This window comes from Centrocercus urophasianus, unplaced genomic scaffold, assembly GCF_019232065.1.
Source record: "Centrocercus urophasianus isolate 14NV4802_14NV808 unplaced genomic scaffold, USGS_Curo_1.0 seq_10, whole genome shotgun sequence".
Lineage (NCBI taxonomy): Eukaryota > Metazoa > Chordata > Aves > Galliformes > Phasianidae > Centrocercus > Centrocercus urophasianus.
The window spans coordinates 6,476,782-6,499,689 of NW_024884142.1; the positions used below are offsets into that span (position 1 = coordinate 6,476,782).

Sequence of the window (22,908 nt, forward strand, 5' to 3'; positions counted from 1 at the left end):
CCTGCATGTGGCAGGAGGGTGGGAGATTCATGATGCATGAGATCCCTTCCATCCCTGGCCATTATGTGATTCTGTGATTCTCTTATTCTATGATGTGTCTGGTAGGGAGAAATTTGAGCATGAACACAACAGTTTTCAAAGCAATACTGCCCTAGTTCTCTACAGCAATCCAGAAACTGTGATTATATTAAGCACCTAATAATGCATCTTTTCAACATGCATTCATTTCCCTTATGCAACATGCTTAATTTCCCTGGAATATTGCAGTCTTTAAACTTAAAGTCTAATGTTACAAATAGATCCCTTGGACAATCAAGGATAATTATGCTTTCTTGAATAGTTCTGGAAGTCACATTTTCTACTCTGCTATGCTAGAGCTTAAGAAAATGGCAATAGTTACAGTGCAAAATGGGTCAGATACGGCCTGGTTGCAACACTGTTGACATCACTGCCGCTATTTTTTTTTTTTTGTACAAAGGAATATTACTGTTCAGGCAGGGATAGCTTGGAAAGAGTCTGTAACGATGTGGGTGGTAACATCCATAAATAATTAATGATAATTGTGCAACAGTCTGGTCACTAAGGAAAGTTTCACAGATACACAGATTTGCTTTTATATTATCCTGGGCACCTCAGCTCATTAACATTTGTGCCTAAGAGAAGAATTTAAGCAATCAATATCTGTTTGTCTCATCACAGAATGGTTTCAGAGCATCTCCTTTGAAATGGAAAGAAGTAGACCCAGGGAAATATATCCAACCCATCTTTGAATAGTTACTTCTTGCACCTAGCACAGCTGGAAATAACATATGCTTTCCAGACAGCAATAAAGAGCTACGTTTGAATGAAATAGCTTTGCTCTTTGCAGCAGAGAAACAGATTTTCCAGACTAAGGAGAGCTCCATGTTGCCAAGGCCAGACTGCTTCCAGTAGCTGATGTGGAACCTTTGAAGCAAGCTCTATTCTCATAGGTAAGAAGTGGTAAGCCAAATAAGGCTGCTATGCTGGATCACTTGATTACAAGGGGGATTTCTGCTAGAACTGATCTGAGGCCAAGTGACAGAATCCAGTGACATTTGCAAACTAAAAATGTATGGATCAGAAGTATTTCCTTCTGTTGCCAAACAGTGCCTTCAGTCACAAGTGCTCTGATCTACTGGGGAAACATAAAACCCTTTGGCTGTGTCACCATAACAGCTTAGCTTGTGCTCTCAGACTGCAGAATGTGACTCATATTTCTCTGTGTCCATACATAAAGGTCTCCTCAGGGCTGTGTCTTGTGCTTGATACGAAGTCTTCAGGGAAAACTGGGGTAGTATTCACATTAGACTTCTGGCATTCCACCTAACATGGAGTTTATCATGGAGACCAGTCCAAAACAGAAGAATTTCTCAATTTGGCTTTGTTTACACGGAAGGCTGTCACATGGACAATACCTTTTTTTTTTCATCTTAAAGACAGCAAATCAAACTGCTTGAAAATAACCTTATCACATACTCTTTTTTTTCTGTTCCAGAAACAACCCAGTAGTGAATGAAAGCAGCATAATTTCACCCCATTAGAATCACAATTTTTTTTAATAATCTCACATGGTAAGTTTTTAATGGCTTGTTACTTTAAAATAGTTTATATACACTTGTGAGTTTGATCTCTTTTCTGTTCTAATGGTGATCAGGAAGAGCTGACACTGATCTAACACAGAGCTAGAAAGAGAAGAAATGAATTGTTAACTGTACAATACCCATTCCTATCTGCTGAGCTAAGTATCCTAAAAGGTATAAGATTTTGTGATGCTTGAATAAGAACCCTATCAGCTGCTTAATGTGAAATGTCACTCCTTAAAGACATAGGTAGGGCAATCAGCACCTGTCACTCCTTGAAACTCTGAAGCTACTAAAAAAAACTACTAAACCTATATATCTCTTTTAAAGGGCCAGGCTTTAGCTTTAAAAATGTCTGAAAGAACTGGCTGATCTGACCATTCATAATTCTCTCATAATTATAAAATATGATATTATATTTCATAATTAGTTCATGATCATTTCCCCTGGTGGCTTTCTTGCCAAAACTGGGGAGAGATAGAAGAAAAAAGAGAAAAGAAAGGAGATTTGTGTTTCTTCTAGGAAAAAGAATAATAAAAAAGACAAGAAACCATATACAAAATTATATAAACTTTATAAAGCTATTAATGAAAAGTGCTAATGATATATACAGATCTACCAAAGTATCAAAAAATTTCCCTGAGAAGACTGTGTGTGCTAGAAGGTTCCCCATTCAGATTGTCTGTCAGATATAACTTTTAACATGTGCTACCTGAAAATATAAAATAGAGCTTCTTTGTACAAGACTAGGATGACTAGATGTCCTGCCTTTGCACTAAGCATCATATTGGTGATCCTGCCCACAGCAGGGGAATTGAAACTAGATAATCTTTGAAGTCCTTCTCAACCCAGGTTATACGATTCTGTGATTCAGTGAAAAGATCTGCCTACTGTTGCTTGGCTAACTTTATTCTCCCTTTTGTGTTGCCTGGGCTGTTGGACAAAATCACTGGCCTTCAGTTAAGGCTTCTAAATCATATGAAGTCTTATGCAAAAGATTTCAAGAGCAAGACTTTTTTACTCCCATCCCTTGTCCCCCCTTCACTCCCCCTAAATTCAAATTTTGTTTGACTGAAACTGTCTGAGAACTTTCACTGAATTAATTCTATTGTCAGATCTTCTGACATGACAGAAAATAAAATAATACAGCACAGATTAGAATAATCTTTCTTGCCAGAACCAAAATATGTGCTATAGCAATTTCTAATTGAAACGTCTTCACAATTTAGTGATCTTCAATTCACTTGAGTTTTGTTTGCAGATTACAAACCCCTAAACAAAATCTCAGAATGTATCTTTATAGCTTAAATAATATTTTTATTCAGTTTTAAGCACTGTTTTTTTATTCATTGATTTTCAAAGAGCTGCCATTGTTTGACCATTCCATTAACTTTTCATCATTTCCTCAGCTACCTTCTACAAACTAATCTACATTTTTAACTTGCTACAATTCACCCACCTCTTTCCAGCCATTACTACAGAAAGCAGAGTCAGCACCCAGCTATACTTGTCTGCTATTGTGATCTAATCTACTATTACCTGTGAGTTTTGTTGTTTTGTTTGAAATAAGGTGGAGGCTAGCCATCAGCTTACATTTTAAGAGACTTCAGCTGATGAGGTATGAACATAGTGAAGTAGAGGTTTCTGAAGTAGCAAAGTGAAAGTTCCATGTTATGGGGAGTAGTCTGAGGGCACACTGAGGCACTTTGGGGTGCAAAGCCTTCTAGGATGCTTTCAAGGGACAATACAGGGTAGGCAGTGCTAATTGGCAGGGGCAAACTTTTACTCGTAAATCTGCTTGTAGTTCAGTATCCTGAAAAACTGCATGAAGCCTGTCATAGAACCTGTGTCCAGGAGTTGGTTTATATACTAGAATAAATAGACACACGTCCACACGATTCTTACTTCTGTTACATAAAGATCAGTGTATCAAAAGATATGCGACATGTATCAGGGCTAAAACCTCTTTTTTTGAATAAATTCTTGTTTTTTTCCTTTTCCTATCCTTTTTCTTCTGAAGAAACATTACTCAGTTGCCTGCCTCTGGCCTGCCACTACTACCACATGTCCTGGAGAATTTCCTCTCCATTTACACAAACAATCAAAAAAGCAGTCAGATTTCATGTTAGAGGGAGATGAATATAAAGAAATTCATCTGTTTTCTACAAAATTCAATTTAAAAATGCACATTTCTTTTTTTTTTTTCGTTTGTTTGTGTGTGTTTCAAGATATCTCATTTGTTGTATTGACCTACAATGCTAAATGCCATTTCCCTGCTGTATAAACCTGACTCAGTATCATGCTTTATGTCAGCTGAACTGCTTTGGTCAAAACAGTTGAAGCAGTTGCTCATGTTTCCTGGCCTCCTCTATAGTTTCCACTGTCTTATTTTTATCTCTGGCATATAATTAGAGGATTGATTAAAGAATCTCACTATCATAAAAAAAAAAAAGATTTTAAAGACTTTAATGTGACTCTATGCTGTCATATCAAATGTACAAAAGATAGGTCTTAACAATTGTTCCATGGTCTTTTAATATTAATTTTTACTTTATTTATGCATTTATACATTTAAGCTAATCTTACTAAGGCTTTTTGTTGTTGCTGCTGATGTGATTTTATGTGCTTATATGGAAATGATTTTACTCAGACTTAAGCTTTCATTAGCTGCACAGGATTCTATTTTTCTTCTTGTGATTTGTCATTAATAAGTTCAGAAGAGACCAGTGAATGGAATGATTGCTCAGCTGATTGTTGCACTGCAGCTCATGTACACTGAAGTGTGAATAATTTAAACTGTGCTGGCTTGTCAGTATAGGATTTGTATGTGGTGTGAGGAGGTTTCAGCTAAATCACTAAGCAGAGAAAAAGCAAAACAAAAAATCTCCAATAAAGATGGATAAAGGGAGAAGAGAAAAGTAGGGTGCTATTGTATGTACGATGTGAAGAGAGAGGGGAGGATAAGTTCTATCGTTTTCAAGGAACAGTTTGCATACTTAGTAAATTTAAAACAAATTGCACCAGACTGAGGCATTGTTCAGGTCTTCCAGAGGAAATGGTTCTCTGAATTTGGTGGGAGTGAAAACATTTTGAGATATGTCTTTCAATAACTTATCACTTTCTTTTCTTTTGAAATCATTACTTTATATAGTAACAGTTTAATGGAAGACGGTAACAAAAGAATGAGCTTCATATTCGGAAAATACTAAATTCAAGGTTAAAAGTCACTAATCTTTCAGTTGTTGTGATTAAAGACTGGGAAGAAAAAGGGTTTTGTTTTTTTTTTTTTGCTTATTTCTAACCCCCTCCACTTTAAAAAGGTTGTGAAATCTCCTCAACAGAATAATCAAGTGGAGCAATAGTATCTCTATGTAAATGTTTTTTATTATTATTTGGTATCGATACTTCAGAGAGCCCACAGAACCAAACAGCAGTCCTCTACTTCCTGCAATAGACATTTATTCCTAAATGAAAACATATTGACTGAAACCAATAGTCATGTTTTACTTACTACCAGTGATTGCCAGATCTCCAAGAATCATTCCAAGGGTTTCTCTAGATAATGCAGGTAGCACAACTGAAAACAATAATAGAAAAGCATTGTTCATTTGCACAATGAGCTTTTTGATTGTAACACTTTACTTACTTCATAGAAACATAGAATCATAGAATGGCTTGGGTTGGAAGGGATCTCAAGAATCATCAAGTTCTAATCCCCCTTCTGCATGCAGAGCCACCAACCTCCAGATTTAATACTAGACCAGGCTGCCCAGATGCCCATCCAACCTGGCTTGAACACCTCCAGGGATGGGGCATCCACAGCATCTCTGGGCAGCCTGTTCCAGCACCTCACCACTCTCTTGGTAAAGAACTTAACTACTTGCACATGCATTATTTTATTTCTCCTTTCTATTGTGTCAAAGGCTGATATATACTTTGTGCCTTAAAATAGAGACAGCAACCCTGTCCTTGCCAAGTTTTATCACAAGGTCTGAGTTATTTCCAGTTTTCTTTATTTCAGTGCCACTGGTTAGCCTTCATCAAGGGCCGAACCAGATTTGTAGGTTTGGCTGAGAACTGACCACGATATCTTGACAGCAATAAAATTTAATGGGATGCAATGTCAAGTCCCTCTAATAATGACTAATGATTAAATGCTGTTTTCCCCCAATAGAAGATACACTGCTATGCCACCACACAGCTGATAAAAAATTGTCTGGGGACAAAAAAGAATAACTATTTCTTCATGTCCAATATTAGGTACTTTATTGCTTACTTGCAATAAAAAATACATTACTTAAGTATGCATTTGTGGTGAGGATGCTCTCGTACTTTAAAAAATCCTTAGGTTTTGAACAAACTGGAAAAGACAACAGAGAAGAGGAGCAAAAGCCATTCGCATTTTCTGATGCAATATCACCACATAATGGCCCCAATAGCCTCTACTGCAAAAATAAAATAAATATGACTTGAAATAATAATTATTCGAGAATCTTCTCAACAAAAATTTCCTTTTAGCATCTCGTATCACACCAGGTATTTTTGTGAAGGTTCACTTCTGCCTGCCTGAAACTCATAATATATGTATATGTTTAAGGAGAGTGCCTGCTCCCTGAGGGATATGGTCAAAGCCCTTTTTCAGTACAACAAAGGTTTAATAAAAAATGAAGGAAGTTTTGGAAACCAAGCTGGATCAGGAAAGTCATGGAATATCAGAATGTTCATCCAAGCACAGTTGTCTGAGTGAGGATTGTGGTTCAGGATGATGAAAGTAAACATGGAAGAACCATAAGAAAAATGCTGAGACATAGATCTGAGAAAGCAAAAATGGAAATAATGACAAGAAATAAACTTCCATATCGCACCGGTTGATGAGCTGTCAAATTACAGACTTCACTTCCAAGAAGACCCTTGTGTGGGGTAGGGATGGACCTGAACTGGGAGAATGTAGAAACTGCAGACCCAAGGAGATTTATACATGTGAAATGTGAGTTGCAGGAACAAAAAAGACTAGGTAGAAGATGGTATGAAAAAGCCAGTCATATCTAAAAAGGAGATGGTCCTTACAATTGACTGGGCAAGCTCTCCACCTGATCACAACAATCTACACTATCTCAACAGACTATTCTATCTTCTGGGACCCTGCCATTACTGGGCTGGGTCCCAGCAGTAATCTTGAGTGTTTGGAGGAGGCAGCCAGACTTCATTACCTCACTTACCTCATACGATATCAGATCTCAGTATTTTTAGACACTACCTAAAATTTTCTCTAAAAATCAAACTACTAGCATATGAAGAATACTCTTTTTTTTTTCCAGAAAAAAATGAACTATTAATATTTATTCATAGCTACGTTTATAGTATGAAACCAAACAGTGCCAGAGTTTTCTCCAGTTCTGAGTTCAGCTGGCAGAGTTTGAGTACATCCATATGACAGTAATATTTTAGCCTATATCCAGCATGTTTCTGCTAGCTTCTGAAAAATGCCTGGAAACTTTTAGGAACCAGCTGACCTAGGCCAAAAATATAAAAGATTTTTTTTCTGAGATTTTACAATTAGAGGTATTTAATTTTCATTGTACAAATCTGTTTATGACCAGGCACTATTGAATGTACTGTTAAAGATGTAACCCTGAGGTTCAGCACACGGACTTGTGCATAAGACCAGTGTTTTGTCTCTTGTGGAGATAGAGAATCTGACTTGTTTCAGGCTGTAACAGCAGCTGCTAAAACTAGATCACAGGATATATGCTACTTGCCACTTATATCTAACCTATGTTGAGTTGTATCAGTTAGAAATAAAGGGATGCTCATTAAAATTTTGCAGTTGTATCGTAATAATGGGGCAAGTCCTATTTTTAGGTTAGATAGCTATAGAGCTCGGTACTGATGAAATAGCCTGGAACGAAGTGAGATAGAGTTTTTTGGAATTATTTTACTCTTCTAATGCAAAACATTATTTTTGTTTGGAGCAGCAAACAACATAATCATACAGTATTTCATTAAAGTGCTTTCTTAAAAAATACCTTGTATTTCTACAAGCCCTCATAGAACAAAAGAAAGAGTGAATGACTTTTTAGATAATCATTTTGGAAAAAGGCAATTTCCTTTTTTCAGTGAGTCTACATAGCCCCGTTTTATCACACTATTGGTGGAACTTGCTTAAATGACCTCATTTTGAAAAATGGGATAGACAGCTGAAAGAAGCTTCTGTGAAATGAGTATTAAAAATATATATATAGTGAAGATAATAAATATTTACTTCTTAATCTTTCCTAAATTTTTCTACTCTACCGAACTTCCAAGCACAAATACAGGCTGGGTGGAAAATAGCTTGAGAGCAGCCTGGAGGAGAAGTATTGGGGACACTTGAGTGAAAGATTCAACATTAGCAGGCAACGTAAGCTTCCAGCCCAGAAGTTCAACCATATCCTGGGTTACATCAACAGAATTGTGACCAGCAGGTTGACAGAGGTGTTTCTGCCCCTCTACTCTGCTCTCTTGAGACCCCACCTGGAGCACTGCAGTGAGTTCTAGAGACTCCAACACAAGAAGGACATTGAGAGGTTGGAATGGGTCCAGAGGAGGGCCAAGAAGATGATCAGAGGGCTGGAGCATCTTCACTATGACAACAGGCTGAGAGAGCTGAGGCTCTTCAGCCTGGAGAAGTCTCTGAGGAGACCTTACAGTGGTTTTCCAGTACCTGAAAGGGGCCCACAGGAAATCTGGGGAGGGACTTTTTATAAGGACAGAGAGAAACAGGATGAGGAGAAATGGCTTTAAACTGGTAGACGGCAGATTTAGAGTAGATATCAGAAATAAATTATTTACCATGAGAGTGGTGAGACATTGGAACGTGTTGCCCAGCAAGATTGTGGATACCCTCTACCTGCAAGTGTTCAAGGCCAAGCTGGATGTGGCTTTGAGCAACTGATCAAGAGGGTGGTGCCTCTGCTTATAGCAGTGGATTGGAACTAGATGATTTTAAAGGTCCCTTCCAACCCAAATCATTCTATGATTCTATGATTAAATTACAAGATATATAATGAATCGTAAATGAAGACAGAATAGGCAAATTAATATATAAGTGTGTCTACATATTTACATTGAAATAAGACTGCAAGAGGCAGATGGATTCTGTCAAGATTATGATAGGGGGAATCCAAGATGTTTACCCAGTTGCTTATTTCTGCTTTAATGAGACAAAATGTTTAAAACCATCTGTTATGTGTGCAAAACTTTATCTTGTCATGGTATTCCAAAGAACATAAAGCAGGCAGTACATACAGATGAATATGTTATAATATTTTACTTACATTTTAAAGTTTATCTCTTATAGTTTAGGATTTTAAAGAGCTAAAGTGTTAAAATGCAGTTGAACAAACTAACAAACTTTCTGATTAAATCGTGATGGTTAGTATGCATGTTATATAAATAGGAAAAAATTAATAGGTTAAAAATATTTTATATTCTTGACAGTTTGCTTACTTACTAGGCTAACAATATTCTTTTTTGTTGTAGTACAGCTTTACCTTGGTGTTGTATTCACATTTTTTTTCAGCCTTAGACCTTCCTTGCAAGCATGCCTTGGCAATATTATTTATATGGGATAACTTTTTTCACAGCACATGAGATATTGTATATTGCTGAATGTGAATACAAAAGATTTTTTTGTCCTTAAATTCAAGGTTTAGCTACACGGTCTAGTTACATAATCGAACTGCATCTGAGTTTAACATTCTCTTAATGGTCTGGTTCTTTTTTTCTTAATTTCATATGCTATTAAAATCTTGCCACATTTATCATTGCGAAGTATGTGCATTACATTAGCATAAAGTAAAGAAAGGAAAGAAATTTAATTTCTACTTTTTATGCCCAAGCAAGTCAAGCTGTCAAACACATTGGAGAATGGAATACCAGAAAACGCATATGGTTGAACTAAGACTGAAAAAGGATTATTAATTTGTGTGTTGATCTTTGCTGCTTTGTTTCAAAAGTTTGGTTAATTCTTTTGACAAAATCATCTAATACTTATGCTCAAGCACTGAGTCTTTCTGTTGATCTCTTTAAGGTTTGTTTTTCAGTATAGTTAATATGGATTCAGTTTGGATTTGGGTTCAGTGATAACAGCTGGTTTCACCACAGTAAGATTGGGAAGTAATTGTACCACTAGAGTGTTATATGCTCCAACTAGTCTTCTGAAAAAGGCTAGCAAGCTATGTATGTGCGTTCATCAGAAGATATTTGACACTTTGAGTGTTTTTTTCTCTTAGGCTCTTTACTCCTTTACTTCTAAATTATGTACAGACTCATTTCTGACCAAAATGGAAGAAAGGAGGAGAAAAAAACAAAATAATATCATCTCTGGAATTGCTTGGTTTGGAAACAGAAGAGTGGATATTTTGCACTAGGAATAAGACAAAGCTAGCATTTTCAATTTTTTCTTCACTTATTGTACCAGGAATGATGATTCCAGGGGCCATTTGGGATGCATGTAGCCTTCATATATATGCTACTTGTCTCAATTTTTTATCATAGAATCGAACAGTGGTTGAAGGGGAACTCTCAACCCGAAAGATCAGCTACTTCTAGCTCCTCTGCCATGGGAAGAATTACCTTTCACTAGACCAAATTACTCAAAGCTCAATCCAATCTGAGCTTGTGCAGTTCCAGGAACAGTTTATCAGAAAGTTCTTTGGATAACCTTTTCCGGGGCCTCAGCACTCTGAGAGTAAAAAAATTCTTTCAAAAAGCAAGGCAAGGCAAGAGGAAGGAAAGGCAAGAAGAGGAAAGTAGAGGACAGGAAGAAGGAATAACAGAAAAAGATACAAAAGATTTAACAAAAAAGAAAAAGAAAAAAAAAGAAAGCAAGACGCATGTTCATGGTATTTAGCCTTTCTATCACTCTATTTGATATCTGAGTTGCTATTGATTATGGATTTATCAATGCAGCTATGGTTTACAGTGTTGGGAAATAGTACATGTATTTGAATCTACAGGAATTAACTCGACAATTTGTTCTGTTTTTTCTTAAAAACAATCAAACAAACAAAAAAGCCCAATAGCTTTTCCCTGTAGCTTAAACTATGATTTCTTCCTTTTCTGAACTTTTTGACTCCAGCAGGTTTAAAATCACTATATACTTGAAATCCATTTTAAGGCTAAGAAGGTGTGGAGGCAGGAGAAAAAAAAAGTGCCAGTTTTCATCCTATCTTGAAATCCATTTGGGATATCAGTAGCACTATAGTACCAACAAAGGTATAGTGGAAATCGTGTGGGCTTTCTAACAACAGTACTCAGGACTTATTAGTGAACTGAAGCTAACATCTGTGATTCCAGAAATAGATTAATAAGCTAACTTTAAGCTTACTTATGATACATAAGTTTTTTTCCCCACAGTCAGCTTGCTGTGTTTTGCTTATTTGTCTGTCCTAAAATACCTCTTCTTAAATGTCTTGTTATCCATGCTGCAATTAAAATTTTAAAATATGTATTTTTAATAAATATTTAAAGTTAAGATAATTCCTTTGTACTTCTCCTTATGGAAAATCTTTTTATTCTGTTACTAATATGATAATTTAACAATTAACATCCAACTTTCAAAATGCTCTTTTTTTTTTGACATGTGTGACCATAGCTTAGAGGCAATAGAAAATTTTCAGTTGTAATTAAACCATACCCTTTACTTGGAAGTTCTGTTTAATTTCAGTCAAATTAACAGCTCTTTAAGCATTTTGCTGTGCCAAAGACTATGCAAGTTTCTTGTCACAGAGCTGAGAACTGCCTCTGTAAACCACTTTCCAGAGAATGTATAAAACTATCAATCTCAGGAGACATAATAACGGATTCCGAAGGCTTATCATTTATAAGTATATGAGTGACTCAAAACATAAACTGCATAAAATGCACAAAATGATTGTCTCTTTCTTTTGGGTGCCCACAGAAATAACCAGAGTGCTTTTGTTTGCTTTCACCTGAGCTCTGATAAGTTTGGAATCTGAGGATTTCTCATCTGATATTAATGGATTGTTTTTATTACTTTGTCTTTCTTAAAAAAAAAAAAAAAAAAAAAAAAAAAAAAAATCACTAACATATTAAAAAAAAAAAAAAAGTATCCTTTATCTTTACATTTCTTATTGAGGTTGTAGAAGTAGGAATAATCAACAAAGAGAAGCTTAGAAACTGGCAAGGATTTAAAAAAAAAAAAAACAAAACAAGAAATGAATATTAGGGAGACAAAGTGTCCATGCTTATCTATGGCCTATGTAATCACAGTGCCAAAGGGATGGATGTAAAATAACAAAGAGCCTGTTTGTATGTTTAAGGCTAATAATACGTGGAAGTTTCTTCCTGAACCAGGAATTTCACCCTTTACTCACTGGCCGTAGAAGGAACCTTTATTGTGACAAAAACTTTCACAGTGGATGAAGAGTGCATTGTTCTCCAAACAAATCAAGAATAATTAATTCGTCAAACAAATACTCGTTTAGAATCAACTGGTAGAATTAAAGGAGTGGAATAAAATATGAAAAAACAACTAAACATGTTTCTCTGGTCTTTATCTTCATGCAATCTAATACTTCCCAGTCACATGTCTGTGTAAGAACCACATGCCATGCTTACACTGGGCAAAGTGGCTGAGCAACATTTTGTGATTAATAATCATCTTCTAAGATGTGATTCAAAGTGAACATGCAATGACACTCCAATTTTATAGCATTAAATCAACAGCAACTTGAAAACTACATTTCTATTTACATTTGTATCCATTTCAATTTGTAATAAATAGTAACAGTTAAAAAAAAAAAAAAAAAAGCAATTCCAATCTTGTGCTGAAATATTTGAGGTCAGTATTATTTATTTCATGCTGAGAGCATTGAGAGCAGAGAGAACACCGTTTTTATTCTCCAGTTGTAAAAAATGTTACAGATAACCTTTATTAATTTAACATAAAATTATTTTAGGGTCTTGGAATTCCAAAATGCAGTATAAAGCCTTGTTTATTTTTGATTCATAAAAAGTATGGAAAAGAATAATTTGATATTATCAAGAGATACTCAGAACTGTATGGAGTTGAAAGGGACTCTTAAATGTGACTGAGGTCATTTCTGAGCTCTGACATATCTGTGGTAAGAAAATGCCTTTAAAGTAGCTTTTTGTTGAAAGATTCCACATCTTTCCTTCCTAGTCCTCCAGTTCTTTGTATGATTTTTTTTCCTTATAACAAATCCATTCTTTACTTTCTTGCTGCAAAACGAATTGCTTCAATCCCTACTTCCAGGATATGTGGAAAGCAATCATTATAATCTTACTTTATGAATAGGAGAAATAATTTAATACATACATTTGTTGATTCATAAATCTCACTTTAATTCTTTAACATTATATCTAAGTTCACCTATAAAACATTTTATGTTGAGGTGCCCCTGACCCATTACTGTGTCCTCAGTCAGTAGCTCACATAAATATTAGCTGTTCAGGCAAAAATTTAGCAAGTAAATACCTTGTTTAAAATAAAGGAAAGAAAATATATTTCAACATTATAAATAATTTGGTCATAGAACTCATTGGAATGATTATAGAATCACAAAATCATGACAGTTGGAAAAAATTTCTAAAATCATTTAGTCCATGAGCATCTAACCTTTTGGCCACATTAGAGGAGAATTGTCTGGGACCTCATAAAATATATGTTATAGATAAAGTAACCAGACTTATTTTTAACATCTATATTTTGCTAAAACATTAAAAAAAAAAAAAAAAAAAAAAAGCAACAAAACATAAAACTAGTGGGATGTTTGACCTTCTTTCTGTGAAACTAATGCATCAGTCTGTTTTTACGGAACTGGCAATTCTTAGTGAGTTCTCAGGGTACTCAAGATTTTTGATGAAATTTTACTCTTCCTGTATTTCATTCATCCTAGAAAACAATTGTTCACAAATGTGCATACTGCCAAAAAGTGATAATAAAGCATGATTGTGAAGCAAGGGCATTTCTCTCTGAAAAGGTAGGCCTTGCAAAAGTCTGGTAAAGAGGATGCAATCAAATTTTTGAATTAATGTCTTGGAACTCTATTCCATAAGAAAATTCACAGGCCATGTTTTTATGTTGACTGAAATTGGAGTCGCAGAGATACAAAAATAATGATGAATTTTTAGCAGTCTTTAAACCTATTCTCAAATTCCTTTATCAAAACAGAAAGCAAAGCTGCATATTTTTTGCTGTTCACAGGATTGTATTTTCCAGTGCCTCAAAATACACACAACTATTTGGTATCATTTGAATTGGCACTGCGCGGTGCTCTTCCCTTGTCCTGATTTCAGCCCAAACAGAGCCAATCACACAATGCTGTTTGGTTGTTGCTGAGGATAAGTATGCATGCTGGGCCAGGCTGCTCTGTTGGGCAGAGCTGCTGCCATGATGGCATGGGCAGAGTACAGCCACAGTAGAGTTGTGCCAGATCACATGCAGCCTGTGGGTTGCAGGTTGGATGCCCTTGATCAGTCCAACCAGACCTAATTATGTAAGTAGTGAAAGTGTAACTGAGTTTTACAAAGAGTTTAAGCCAATTGATAGTGCTAAAGTTCTCAAGGTCCAATCTAATAAAAGGATGAAATGGCGTTCTCTACATAAACAACTGTTTTGAGAAATTGGAGAGAACACTGTTAATGCACCAACCTGTATTTGCCCTTCTTTTTGGATACTGGGAAGTGTCAGAAACATTGTCTGGGCGATAGGAATTTGTCTAATCATGGATATGTGTTCTCATCTCTTCATATACATTCTTCTCTATAAAGAATAGGAAATTCATACTGTACTACATGATTCTTCTTTCCGAAAGCTTTTTGTTTTATATATAGAATAAAAATGTCTATTCTGATATTTGTTTCATTAATGAGATTGATTCATTCTTAAAAAGTATGTATAAATTTACATTTATGCACAGAAACATATACCTAAATATTAATAATTAAAATACTAGTCAAAGAAATCAGATTTGTTAAAGTAGTTACAAAATATTTTGGATTGTAAAAATGAATAATACTGTCTATCCCAAATTGTCTACTGACACCATGATCAGTAATTATATTTTGATTTTGATTATATTTTGATTTTCTATTTTCTATGTATATATTTCTATTTTTGATTTTCTACATTTTATTTTGAAAAAAATAACAATTTTATTCAGTCTTTATTTTAAATATCTGATGAAAAGAATAAGACAAAATGCTTGTTAAGTCTTGTAGGTTTAAGTTGCATGTGCCTTTTTTAATGTGTATGAATACTTTGAGTTAAAAATAAATATATATGTAGATCTTCCAGTTCTTTTCCTAGAAAACACGGGATATTGCTTTGTGCACTAAATCCAAGTCTGGCATTTTTTGTCTTGATATTCAGTTTTAAATATAAAGATGTTCTCACAATAAATAAATAAATAAATAAATAAATAAATAAATAAATAAATAAATCAGGAGAAAGCTAATGTAGCAGTTTGACCCAAAGGCAATTTAGTGAGAACTTTGGAAATGTGTACCAGCTATAAATTATTTCAAAGGCAATTTATAAAAGTGACAAGGGAATATACACATGTAGGTTCTCCAGCTGTTAGACAGCTCAAAGACAAAATCTTTCCTTATGTTCCTTAATGCAGAACTCTGAAATAAAATGTTCTATAAATAGTTTTTACAGCTCCACTAATGCCGTATTTTAATGTAGTTACAGGAAAATATCATTTGTGCATTTCTGACAGCTAAGAAATTGGAATTTTTCAAATGAAGAAAAAAAAAACTGATGCATTTTGTAGGTATCTGTTTTTCTGAGTTTCTCATGTAGCCCCGTGTATGTCTCTTTTCCATAATTCTTGAATCTGGTTTCATTTTGATTCATATAATATGTAAGAATGTGGTTTTTCATGGCTTATTTTTTCTCCTAATCACGATTTTTCAAAGCTTGTTCAATGTCCTGGACTCTAGCATACAGAAATCGACTGTATGTTCTTTAAATAAGAGAACACTTCCATTGTCTCAGCATATGCATTCCTATCTGTCTGTTCCTAACTGTCAAAAAAACGGTGCTGACTTTTAGCTCATCATGAACCAAAGCAATTGTAAAAGCCTCTACAGACTTATGTTGACTCTGTAATTGAATGTAACTGAAATTATTTACATATCCTGGAAGACAAAGCAGAAAGTGCAAGCTAAATACCAACCTTAAAATAATAATAAATCAATAGTCTCTTAAAAATAGATCTTCCTCAGTCACAACCCTTAAAATGGCACTCTGAGATGCGTCTCATCAGTACCCATAGACATATGGATGTTTTTGTTACAAACCTGATCTTTACTTACAGCAGCAGGGATGTTGTTTTCTCACTCGCCACCTTCCAATCCATATGCTGGAAGAGAAATTGCCTGTGGAGACTGAGGCAAAAAAAAAGTTGAGTACTTCAGCCTTCCTCTTGTCTGTTGTCATCAGCCTGCCTCTGTTTCTCACTGAGGGGTTAAGCCTTCTTAGACTTTCCTTTTCTAGTTAATGTGGAGGTTAAAGCCTTTTTTTGTTTTTCTTTGCATCCCTCACCAATTCCATTTCCAGCTGGGCCTTGGTCTTCCTTTCTCTGCTCCTGCACAGCCTAGCAGCATCCTTATACCCTTCCCAGGGCACTTATCTGTGTTTTCATTGCCTGTGCATTTTTGCCTTGCTCTCCAGTTCGGCATGGCTGCTTCTCACCTGCCTTTCCTGACCTCCTGGGAATGGATAGCTCTTGTGCCCAGAGAAAAGTTTCCTTGAAGATCTGTCAGCTCTGCTCAGCTCCCTTGTTCATGAGGACAATTTTCCAGCAGGTTTTGGTGATTAACTTCCACCAAAGAGATGGAATTCAGCTTTCTTAAAATTTAGCATTGTGATTTTATTATTTGTCTGCCATATATCCCTCAGGAGCGTAAGCTCCATCATCGCATGGTCATTAAAGGCTAGACAGCCTCCAATCCTGATGTCACTGGTGTTATGTGCAACAGGTCCAGCACTGCATCCTTCTGGTGGGGTTGTCTGTATTTTCTGGCTCAAGAAACTACTTCTATGTGTGCTTAATGTATTCTCAGCTTTATTACTGAGGCAGAATAACTGGTTAGATCTACCCATTTTTATATAATTAAAAACAGCCTCTGTTTTTGGAGATAAAGTAGGAAAGAATATCATTTCTGAGATGTACCTTGGCCAATCTAACTCCTTTAAATGCCAGTGAACTGTAGCTGCCTCTACAACAGAAGAAATCATGAGAAGATTTTGCTTACGAACCGTTCCTGCTGATCACATTCTGTTTTTAGGAACTTTTCTGAAAACCTACCTTTTAACTACAGATCTCTAAAAATAATTGATGCGCATAGAAGAAATTCAATCTATGGTTCTTGATTATTTATCAAATGGTCCTTGGTATACAGAATGATCTTGCGTGAAATAAAGTCACATGAGAAAGAAGATTTGTCTAATTTTGGTGCAGATTTTACAGGAGGAGATAAACTTAGCCCTGTCCTGATTTCTGAACAAAGCTATGAGCAAATATATTAAGTGCTGCTAGGAGTGCAGTTACAAAGAAAATAAGAAATATTTAACCCTGCCCACAGCAGGGGTTTGGAATTGATGAAACCCCTGATTGGGGTTGATAAGGTCCCTTCCAACTCAAGCTATTCTATGATTCTGTATTTCCATGGGAAAAACAAAAAAAAAAAAAAAAAAAAAAATTTTGGGAAAAAAAAAAAACAAAAAAATTTAAAAACACCCAAAAATAAAAAAAATAAAAAAAAAAAAAAATAGGAAGGAAAAAAAAAAATAAAAAAAAAAAAAAAAAAAAACCAAAAACTTTTATCAGATAAAATACTTAAAATGGTCTAAATTCCCCAAATTCCCCAAATCAGGTAGTGTTGCTAAGAGAGTTATCTTACCCAGTTTTATGCAAGAGAAACATAAAAATAAAATAAAATAAAATAAAATAAAATAAAATAAATTGGGGATGAGGATGATGGAGAGAAATATGTAGTAATAATTATAATTTCCTGCCTTGAAGAGTGGAAAAAATAATGAGTGAGTGAAGATAGACTTGGATTAAGTGATAAGTGTAAGTGATAGAATGAAGGCATTGAGAACCTCAGCTTTCTTCTTATCCTCAGTGATCATGTACCCTGCACATATAGTAAAGGATGAAAATTCTCCTTAGCCCTTGCAGGGGAACTGTTAGGTCATAACTTGACCTGGTAAGTGAGCACCTAGTGAATGGGTATGGCTGGCCAAGGAACAAACCTGTTTGCACCTGTGCTCCCCCCGCAACCAGAAGGGTTGGTCCTAGGGTGAAGTCATCCTGGGCTCATGTAAGGGCCAGCCTCTGAAAGGAGGGCTTCTTTTGGATCTACCCTTCTTCCTATGAAGTGGTACTATAGAGCCAGAGAGCCCTCTTCGCAGTTTGGTGAGTTCCATTCTCTTTTTTTTATACGGCTATTGGCCTAAGTGTGAATAGTCTGCCTACTAACACCAACAACCTGCCAGAAGCAATTTTGCTTCTTCAGTAGCAGAATAGCCTTTCTCTTACTGTTAATACATTAGTGGAAAAAGGTTTCTCTTTTTGTATTCTCTTTTAGTCTTGTAGCAAGTTGAGTTCAAGTTGGGCTTCTGCCTTTCTTCTCTCTGCATATCCTAACAACTTCTTTGTACTCTCACTAAGAAGTAAGACAATAAACAGAAAAGCATCAGTAAGTTAGTGACATTTTCTAGTAACTTTTATGATTAAAATAATTGTATTACCTTCTGTTTATGAACTATGGAAACATAGATGCTTTGTTCAGAGTAAGTCTTTTGTTTCACTCCACATTTTTAGTAGAGTACTCAAAAAGCTGGCTGATATTCTTGCAGAACCTCTCAATTGCTTTCAATTATCATGGGAATCTGGAGAGGACCCAGCTGACTGGAAGCTGACAAACATCCTCTCCACTGTAAGCCATTCTATGATTTTTTCAAGAGGAGCAAGAAAGAAGACCCTAGGGTGATTACAGACCTGCCAGTCTTACTTCACAGCTTTGAAAAATGATGGAGAAAATGATTCTGGGAGTTAGCGAGAAACACCTGAAAGAAAATACAGTTACTGGTCACAGCCCACACGAAAGAGGGCAAAGTCCTGTCCAACAAATTCCTTTTATGACAATGTTACCCACCTACCTGACCGAGGGGAGCCAGTTGATGGAATCTTTTTGAAGCAAATCTTCCAGTGTTGTTTCTGACAGAACCCTTCTGTCTAGGTCTGGCTCAAAAAGCTTACAGCATAAGGTGAGGCTGATAGCTAGTCACTAGTGGCTGTAATTTATGGCCATTACACTTTAATGTTTTCATCAATTACTAGGTTATAATACTTGAATGTATAAGCAAGTTTGCAAATAACACCAAATTGGAAGAACATGTTAAACTTCTTAGGGGTAGGAATTAGTGCTTGCTTCTGCACTTGGATTACAGTAACCCTAAATATATATACAGACTGAGGGATGAGAGGCTGAAGAGTAGCTATGTAGAGGAGGATTTAAGGATTCTGATTGACAAGCTCAATCTGAGAGAGTAGTGTGCTCTAGGAGCCAAAAGGTTAAATTGTGCTCTCAAGTGCATCAGGTACAACGCTGCCAGCTGAGTGAGGGAAGGAACTGTCCTGCTTTGGAGTGATGTAGTGTAGGGTTAACTATGTCTTTCTTGTCAGTATTTTTTACTTATTTATTTTTATTTTTGAATTGGCCTGTAACAATTTTAGAAACAAATTTGACTCAAATATCTTGAATAATTTGGAAAATGGAAAACAAGTATGTAAATGTATAGATTACACTGCAAGTGTTTTCTGTGCCTTTCAGGGTCAAGAACAGCCAATTTCAAGAAGAGCACAAGACTGAATTCAGGTAAATCTTCTGTATAAAAGTACAGGTGGCTATCAGGAATAACGATTACCTAAATTTGTAATTTTGTATCTCTGTTGAATCAGAGAACTGACTGTTCAGGAAGAGCAGAAAATGATAACAGACAATTTTGTTTATCAGGTAAGAATTTTCAGTGTGTTGCTCCAACAAAAAGTTACTATCTCTCTACAGTGTATTTAATTGAGAATCTTAGTTGTAACTAGTTGCTGTTCCTGCACTTCGACTCTTTTAAGTCTGGTCAGAGGACTCTATGTTTTTATAAAATAAACTAACTTTTTATAAACTAAAACTCTATTTTTATAAACTCAAACAAACAAGTAAAACAACAGAGATTGAAATCTGTGACTCTGAAAAGTGTTTAATACAATTTTATATATTATGACACAGTTTTAAGGTAAGCTGTAAAGAATGCTGTGGCTGCTTAGAAATACTTTATAGGTAAAATGTGCAAGTTATAGGGATTTCTATAGCTTCACTTAGTACTGTCTCTTCTACCATCAACACAGATTATTAATTCTCTGAGCAATTCAAACTGAGCAGAAGTTTTACTACATATGGATGTTCCCCCAAAAAAAAAAAAAAAAATCTGGAAATCGAAGATACTGTACGGGAATATTTAGGTTAGATTTTAGGAAACAACTTTGAAGAGTAAGGCTTTGAGTGTTTCATCTTGCACCATAATATCTTTGGGGATTAAGACAGTGACTTGAATTAAAAATTAAGATGCAGACCTTCAGGCAAACAAAGTAAGTAGTTAATATGTGAAATTCACTTCCATCAAAGGTATTTTTAAAGTGCTCTGTGTGGGAGAATATCAGAGAAAGGACTATGATGGGAAATCCTTTTCTTTTTCTGTAGGGGTCTATGCTAAATGACCTCAAAGGCTTTAAAATGACTTTCATCTAATATTTTAGGAGTCTCAAAAAACAAGTATTCTGGAGAGTAAGCAGGTCAGTTACTCATGCTATGCTATATATTATATTTATGAGAAGATGCTGGAGCTGCCTCTTTCTAGATGCTTCACAGTTAAAGGAATTTTCCTTTCAAAACTTCACTGTAATTAATGAAGACCAAAAATAAAGCCATTGACATATGAATTTCCATGGTGTTGAAAAACTACTTATCTATAACTCTTGTGAGGCAAACCACTTCCCTGTAAGTATTTTCATACTCTTAGGTATTTCCACACCTTTAATGACCATTGTAGAATAGAAAAACTACGACACAAAGTAACAGTTTCAAGATAAAAATGAAACTATACACTGCTTCAATGAACTATTTTGTATGTGACAGATATTTCCTTTGAAGGATTTGCCTATTTGCATTATAAACTGTTTACAGTGTCATAATTTCAGAGTACAGCCTATAATTTTATTGAAATACTCCAGTTCTAAGACTTATAATGGGAAAATAGTTTGAGTAACAGCAGAACTAAAGCAAGACTTGGTTTTCAATTCACAGTAAACACTGACCATTCTAGTGATTTAGTGCAAGTTTCCAGTGGCATAAAATGCATTAGCAGTTTCTAATATAATGCAGAGATGAGCCATAAAATTATTTTTTCTGGGCGTTATCACTTCTGAACATTAAGTGTTTCATAGCAAGATTGAAAAATGTAGAACAGAAATGTACTGTGGATTATTAAATACTCACAGACCATTTCTAGCAGAGGAAGATCTTAAGCAGTGAATGATTTGAGGGTAAGGTGGTACTTGGTAGAAGTGTTCCTGCTTTCTTCTTAAACTTAGTTCCAGGCATTCATTTCGGTCGCTGGCTGAGGAAACAATTTGTGCTAGAAGCAGTAAGTATGGCTACTCTCACAAGTGAAAAACTTTTGTCAGTAAAAGCTTTTACTTTGTTGTTTGCTTATGCATGCTGGTAATTATCTGGTTGTCTGTTTGTATAATTCTGTTTCAGCCATTACATTGTACCATGGTGTTTGAGAGCACTTTTGTTCAAAAGTAGGAAGCCGATTTTGTAAGGTACGCACAAACGCTATCTGAAGAATGACCCATTTGTCAGAACAGGTTGTTGAAAAGCACTGAATTTTTCCTTCTATGAAAACAAAAAAATTTCTATGTGTTCAACGCTTATTTTCATTTGTAAACAGGTCTGATGTATTCTCAGACAGGTTCTGCAATGTATTTTGTCTGTGTCCATGACTGTCTTAAAATCAGTGTTGCATATTTTTTTTCTTTGTATTCTTTTCAGGACAATATCTTGCCTTTCTGAAGAGATTAGCATCAGGAATTCTAGTCAGATCAGATAAAATGAGTCATGAGTTTACTGAAAATTACGGAAGGAAAAATAGAAAGAAACAATGATGGAAAAAAATAACCTGACAACAGTTCATGAATTGATTCTACACAATTATTCCACGTTGTAAATAATGGTATAAGAAAAGATAACTGCTTCATCAGATTTCTGCTTCGGAAACTATTTAGCTGCCAAGTGATGAGTGTTATCCATTAGAAATACTTACATATAATTTCATTGACCTTCATATACTTATATGTCCGTTAATGATTTCCTCATGGCTTTGCCAGAGTTCCTACTTTTCTTCTGTATTTGAAATTAATAAAAGAATGACCATCTTTTGGTAATTATTTCTGAATTTTTAAAAAATTTAAGTACTTTTTCATTCAAACTCCTGTAGTTTGAAGTCTCTTTCAAAGCAGACCTTTGTTCTGAATTTTCCTTAAAACTGCATAACCATTCTCAGAATTATGTCAACTCATATAGCTTAAATTTGAAAACAGATTTCTCTAAGTAGTTTCTTAGCTGCAAACTAAGACGCATATAAGTATTACAGTGGAAAAGCTCTCAGAGTAAGCAATATTTCTGCTACTTTTACACTGAGCACAGCCACACGCTGTGAGCAAGTCAGTTTTCTTTGCACCTCTGCATTCTCTTTTTAACATTAGTAATGCACGTACAATTGTACCTTTATATCATAAATATATGTATTTAAATGACAGCTTGAACTGTCTATACTGACAAAAGCTTTTTCACAGAGAACAGTTTATTCAACCTGAAAATAAATTAGAATATGTTTAGTAGATTATAATGTTATGTATTTGAATATAGTACACCCATATAAAGTTCTAATACTTAAAATACAATGAATAACCAAATAATAGGTTGGGAAAAGACCTATAGTCTATCACCTGGTCTATCTTTAAGCCTAAGCGGGATATTCTATATAAATTTCATTCTTAACAGACATTTGATTAGGCTTTTCATTAAGATGCACATCTTCTGAGGTTCCCATAATCTGACAATCTACTATTCTTATCAGTAAAAATGTTTCCCCTCACATATGAATTGTTCTTCATTATAATAGTTTAAATCCATTCCTTTTAATCCT

The 22,908-nt window shown here is 35.1% G+C and overlaps 1 long non-coding RNA gene across 1 annotated transcript in view; it reads left to right on the top strand.

The window, feature by feature from the left end:
- The first annotated feature begins 797 nt into the window (after nucleotides 1-797).
- LOC122158757 overlaps nucleotides 798-22,908 on the top strand; it is a 32,538-nt gene continuing 10,427 nt past the window's right edge. Inside the window, exons 1-2 of the long non-coding RNA XR_006168303.1 lie at nucleotides 798-971; nucleotides 1,517-1,592. This is a non-coding gene — a long non-coding RNA (uncharacterized LOC122158757). The remainder of the gene's footprint in view (nucleotides 972-1,516; nucleotides 1,593-22,908) is intronic.